Raw genomic sequence first — 6,263 nt, 5'->3', positions numbered from 1 at the left:
CTTCCCCTGGCATCACCTGTTCTAGGTTCTTCTCCGCCGCCGGCACCCCTCCCTCCCTCTGCCCCCCCCCCCCCGCTCCTAGTCAATCAGTCCATCGATCTACTTCCCTGTAACTGACATAATCTTATTCTTCTTCTTTGGGGAATGGATGAATAAACTTTTACCTTGTGGATATTGTACACACACCGAAACGTGTGTGTGTGTGTGTGTGTGTGTGTGTGTGTTGACGGAATAGAGTGTTTGCCATGCCTGACCCCCTGGCTCTGCCTCTCTACCCGTCTGCTATGCGATGTGTGTGCTGGGGCGCTTCTGCCCGCATATGTTCCCAGTGCAAACTCCAAAGAGAAGTACGCCCGCCGGGCCTGTCCTGTGGGTTCTAACCATGCTTCACCCCCGGGAGATAGGATCGCCCCTCCGACCCCCCCCCACTCTGTTTGGGCTGGGCCCCCTCGTCTGTCTCTCCCTGTCTTTCCTCCTAGGTTTCCCTACCTGCCCTCCCCCCAGCCCCGCACACACACACACACACACACGCACACACACACACAGACACACACACTCACACACTGTGCACCGCCATGCTCGGGTCCAGGTCCTCCACCACAGGCATGTGAGTGATGATGCCTCTACCCTCCAACACCTGTGTGTCGGGTTCAGATTCATCACCTCATGCCCCGAATCCTGCTCCAGAGAGAGTGGCAGAGCCTATTAGAAAAGGTTAGCTGTTATGACAGGCTAGAGTACGAACCGGTGAGAAGGTCGTTCCGTCCGGTGCCCGGGGATAAGCGTCACATGGGTGCCACCTCCCCTTCCTTCCCCACCCAGCCAGCAGCTCTCGTTTGGCTTTCCTGTCATTTAGTGATGGGTGAGTGGACTCACGCTTCCCATGGCGCTGTCACCGTGGTTTTCCAGACCTGTGTGCGGGACGTGTACCTACTCTCTCTGTGTTAGAAGAAACCTCTCTCTGGCCTTCCCCTGCCCTTTCCCTGCCTGTGAGGGGTGGCGGGTAGGGGCGGGGCGAGGGAGCGTGTTGTGGGGCGGGCGGGCGGCGGACTTTCACAAGTGAGCGGGCTGCCTCCCGGGGGCTCGTCTCTTGCTGGAGCCGACCCATCTTTGGGAGTTTTTTTTTCTTTTTCTTTCTGGTTTCCATCTGGGGGAAAAAGAAAACAGAACGTACAAACAACCCCCCCCCCAAAAAAAAGACGGGCGGGCAAACGGTGGGACAAGCGCTCACTTGCCCTTTTCTGGCCATGTTGGGCGGGCGTGGGGGTCTTGCCACGGGCGGCGGAGGTCGTGCGGGTGGCCGGTTCGTTTTCTCTCGTGGTGCAGGCCTGCCGTCTTTGCCGCCCCTTCCTGCTTAGGACCGATCCCGGGTTCCCGGTTCTCGGGTTCGGGCCTCTCCGTTCGGGCGAATCCCGTCCTGGTTCCTGATTTCACTTTGGTCGCTGGCAGCGGCGGCGGCGGCGGCTCGATCTCGGTCTAGGTCTCTGGTGGCTCTGGTGTCGTTCGTGAGGTCGCAGAGAGGACCCGGCTGCAGGTCCTGACCTAAGTTGTGCCACTCGGTGCGTGGCGGTGGGGAGTGAGGCGATTCGTTTCCGTGTTCTGTGTCTCCGGAGCTCAGAGCCGGCCGGCGCGTGCCGATCCGGGGTATGGCGGCTCGGTGGAGTCGGTCGTTGGAAGGCGGTTGTCGTGCTCCCCCTGGCGTCCGCTTTGATATGACAGTCCCCTCGTTCTCAGCCGAGCGAGCGAGTGAAGGAGGAGGTCTGGCGGCAGCGAGCCGGGCAGAGGCCCGGCCTCTGCTGGGTGCCCGGCGCGACTGTCGCCTTGGTGTCGCTGTGGCGCCAGGGCGGCTGTTCTGTCGGACTTTGCGCCCGCAGGCGAGCGCGGGGTGGGGCCATGCGTCGCCGCTCTCTCTTCCGTGCCCGGTCTGTGCCGGGGGTGGCGGCTTTGTCGGGTCGACCAGTAGTTCTGTCTGGGCCCGACGCCTTGTCCTCCTCCCCTCCCTGGACTTTGGTCTTTGAGGGCGAAAAAAGGAGAATATGAGGGAAGTCTCGGGAGTCGGGGGAAAGGGTCCCCGGGTGAGCCGCTAGGTGGTGGGGCTGGTCCAGGCCCGGATTCGGACCACACCCCCTCCCCGGAGTCACCTCCGAGTGAGAGCTTGGCGTGTGCTGGGCGCGAGGGCCTGGGTCGCCGGCCCCGTGTGGTCTCCCTCCACGGCCCCGGAGGCCGGAGGACAGACCTCTGCGGCGGGAGGAGCCGTGGGCATAGCCTGGGCGAGCCTCGGGGCCGGGACCTACACCCCCCCCCTCCCCGACATAGGATGGTCGTCGGAGTCACCTCCGAGTGAGCGCTTGGCGCGACAGACTTCTCCGGCGCGAGGAGCCGTGGGCACGGCCGAGGCGAGCCTCGGGGCCGGGACCTACCTACCGTCTGCGGTGTGCACGATGGCGGGGACTTGCCCGGTGGGCCCTGCGTAGGGGAAAGATCGAGGCGGAGGGAGCACCTCGGGAGTCGGGGACCCGAGCCCGGGAGTCCCGGGCTGGCGGCAGGGCACTCACCACCGACCCCGCGCGGTGTGGGTGTGGTGGTTGGGTGCCTCTCCGAGTGGGTGCCTCGCGTCTGCCGGTGGAAGGCTCCCCGTACCGCTCATGCCGTGAGCCCGTGCGCACCCGGGGTAGTGGGGCGGGTGCGTTCCCTAAGCCCGCTCCCGCCCTCTCTCTTCGTCTGTCTTCGCCTTATGTGGTCGACCAGCTGTCCCTGAGAGTTCCGTGTCTGGCTCTGTTGGGGACGTGTTGGGGACAGGTGTCCACGATGTGGTTTCCGAGAGGTCCCTGTCACCAGCGAGTTGTCGCCCCTGCGTGACCACCTGGTTTTGGCGTGGTGATGTGAGGATTTTGTACCTGCAGGAGGGTGCTGGCATGCTGTGTCCCGGTGGCTGTCAGTGGGTCTTTTGGGGCTCTCTCGGATGCTGTGTGCTGGGCCTTTCCCGTCTCTTCCCGGTCCGGGTCCCCCTGCCTTCCCCCCCCCCGCACCCCGGGCTCCCGCTGCCCTGAGCAGGCCCTGCCCCTGTGGTGGCTCGTGGTTGTGGTGGTGGTGGTGGTTGGTTTGGTGGCTGAGTGAGTCCCGTCGTCCTTGATCTCTCCCCCGCTCCCGGTGCCCGGATTCTGGCCCTTGCCTCGGCACGCCGAGGAGGAGAGTGGTTGGTTGCCTGGGGTGCATAGGTAGGCCCACGTGGTGTGCTTCCCTCGCCATGGCCGGCTTGAGGAGGAAAAGGTGGGGGGCGAATCCTGCCTTGCCTGTGCGTGTGCGGCATCCCCCTTCTGCCGTCAGGCTCGTCAGACCTCCGTGGCTCTTTTTTTTTTTTCCTATTGCCCCTAGCTCCAACTCCCCCCACCTGCCGCTTACGGATGGCGGGCCTGGTTGGCCACTGACCTGCGCTACTCCCGAGCACTGTCCGTGGTTCTTTTTTTTTTTTTTTTCCTCTCTAGCTTCTTCGGCCCTGTGCCCGGCGGAGGTGTCCTGGTAATCCCGAATGCCAGGGACGCTGAAGCCCGTGGTATTTTTTCTTTTTTTTTTTTAGTTTTTTGTTTCTTTTTTTTTCTTTTTAACTCGCTCATTACTCACGAAAGGTTGTCTGTCCTGGCTATGCTTTTATCCCAGGCTGTTGGCTCTCTCGGGAGCCGAGCTTCCTGTGCCCCACCGCCTCCCGAGTGCCGTGTGGCTGTCTTCTCCGCCCCCTCGGTGTGATTGATGTGGTGACGTTGCGATCTCCTTCGGGCCCGGGCCTAAGCTGCGCCAGGCGAGGGATGGACATTCATGGCGAATGGGACCGCTCTTCTCATTCTGCCCGTGGGCCCCTGCCCTCACCGTCCCACCGTGCCGGCGCAGGTGGTGTGCGGGGAGGCAGGGGTGTGGCAACCGGGTCCGGCTGCACTCTCCCTGCCCTCGCCGTGAGGTCGGGGACTTGTACACGCTGGAGGAGGGGGGCGCCCTGATCTTGCTCCTCTCTTCCCCTGACTCGTTATGGGCACTGGGGTCGGCTCTCTCCGCGGAGAGGGAGGGTCGGTGTTCCGTGCTTGCCCGTGCTGTGTGGTGTGAAAAGCCGCGCCTCGCACTCTTGCCCTCTTGCGGTGCTCCCAGAACGCTCCCGGTCGGTTCTCTCAGGTGCCGGAGACTGAGTGGTGGTGTCGTTCCCGATCCCGGCGTTGTCCGCTGCCTTGTGCCAGCCTGCTGCCCGTGGTGTGTCCTGGCCATCCTTGGGTTCGTAGGGCTTGTGCGAGTGAGAAAAGTTATCACAGAGATTGACGTCTCTGCTGGGGGGGGGTCGAGGCGGTTCCCCAGAGGAGCGCTCTTCCCTTGTTGCGCTGGGCGGTGGCTTCCCCGCATGAGCTGCCGGTCCTGGTCCTGGCTTGTCTTCCCTGCCGTGTCACCTGGCTCTTATTGCACCGGGGGACCTGAGTTGATGCAGTGGGAGGCGAGCCTGGCCTGTGCGGGCTTCTCTCCCGTGTGCACGACTTTGCTCTGGCCCCGCACGGCAAGGCCGACCGACCAGGGTTGGTGTTGCTGCTGCTCCAGACCCCCCTCCGCCCCACCCCTCCCTGCCACCCGTGGTGGGAAGGATGGACGCCTTTGATGTGTGCTGGTCCCGGCGGGGTTCCCGTCGGGGTTGGGTGCGGGCCACCCTCAGAGTGAGGAGAGGTTCTCTAGCGATCCTCGTTCGGGAGGCGGCTTTCGCTGCCGGGTTGGCAGGGGCCCGCCCCCGATGGGCTCCCGCGGCCCTGCCGCTCCCTGTCCCGCTTTTGAGCATTAGTGGCTGCCCGCGTTGGTAACTGCCTGCCTGCGCCTCCCCCCTCCGAGCTGGGGGAGGGTCCCGCCGGGCCTCTCCCGGGCCGTCGTCTGGTGTGGTGAGTGGAGGTCGTTCGTGATCCGTCCCCGCCCCTGCCTCGCGCGCGGTGTGTTGAGTGGCGGAGCGTGGAGCCTGTGCTTTGTTGCGATGCTAGGGCGTGTGGTGTGTGGATTCCCGGCCTCGTGCTTAGGGTGCCGTGGGGTTTTTGGGGATCCCGTCCCCCTCCCCATCCGGCCCCTGGCGACGCTGTTCCCGAGCGTCTGTGTGGGCCGCCACCAGTTGGCGATGACTGCGCCGTGCGGGCGCCGGGCCCCCGGTGTTCCGAGGCCGCCGTGCCCGTGGTGGTGTGCCGCTCGGGGGGGTTCTGGCCCTCTGGAGCCGAGGATCCCGGTGTGTGTGGGCCCTTGCTCACGCGGCCGATAAAGAGGTGGTCAATGATGGGTGCCGTGCCCGGCGGTGTGGATGGATGCGGTGGGGCCCTGCTGGAGCGGGTGGCTCCGCGTGCGTTCACGGGGTCTTTGAGGTGTGTGCCAGCTGCCTTTTCCCTCTCGGGCCTCTTTTGGGGTGGCCCGCCGCTGCCGCGGTGGGGGTTTCCGGTCCCCTGGTCGGCCGGCTCGGTGTCCCAGGCGTTGCGCGGGACCGCCCAGGAGTTGGGGGTGGTGAGATCCCGCTTTCGTTTCCCTGGCGTGCCGGCTGTGCCCGGAAAGGTCTCACCTCCCCGCTGCTTTGCGGCTGCGCCACCTGCCCGTGGGGGGGGTGGCCGCTCGCTCGCTTGCCTCTCACCCCGGTGACCCGACCCGATGACCCTCCCCGCTGCTCTTATTGTGCTTCCGGCATGCCCTCCTCACCCGCATCAGCCTTCCGCGTTCCTCACCGGTTTGGCCTTGGTGGCCGGCCACCGGCGGACAGTCGAGTTGGGCGTGTGTGGTGTTCTCTTGGGGGGGATGGCGCTCGGCTCGTGAGGCTGCTCTCCCAGTGTGGGGGAGGCACGTCGTCGCGGCGGCGGTGGCTTTTGAAGGGTCTTCCCGGATCAGTTTTGCTCACGACGCGAGGGCTCCTGCCAGCGGGACCGCCGGTACGCCACGGGGGCAGTGGTGGTGAGATTCCCGCGTGCGTCCCTCGCTCGGGAGTTGGCCGTCCGAGGGCCCGAAGCCGGCGTGACGTGTCTCCTCCCGCTGGGGCACCGCCTCGCGTGCCTGCGCGATGTTGTCCCTGGTTCCTGCGCCTCCCTCCTGCTCGCCGTGCCAGAGGCTTGCCCGCATCGTCTCCTCCATCTCGAGCCGTGTGGCTTCGTCCCCGCCCCAGTCCCGGATCCCGGGGCGTTGTGCTCTCTCGGCGTGTCGCCGCCGCGTGCCCGGCGCGACCCCGGTTCCCGTGCCTGGCCCCGTCCGCTCTGTGCCTGCGGTGTCCGCGCGTGAGT

This window comes from Dipodomys merriami, unplaced genomic scaffold (assembly GCF_024711535.1).
Source record: "Dipodomys merriami isolate MVZ:Mamm:240054 unplaced genomic scaffold, mDipMer1.0.p SCAF_46, whole genome shotgun sequence".
NCBI classification, from domain to species: Eukaryota; Metazoa; Chordata; class Mammalia; order Rodentia; family Heteromyidae; genus Dipodomys; species Dipodomys merriami.
The sequence above is the reverse complement of the archived record's forward strand: the minus strand, read 5'-3'. Positions refer to the sequence as shown.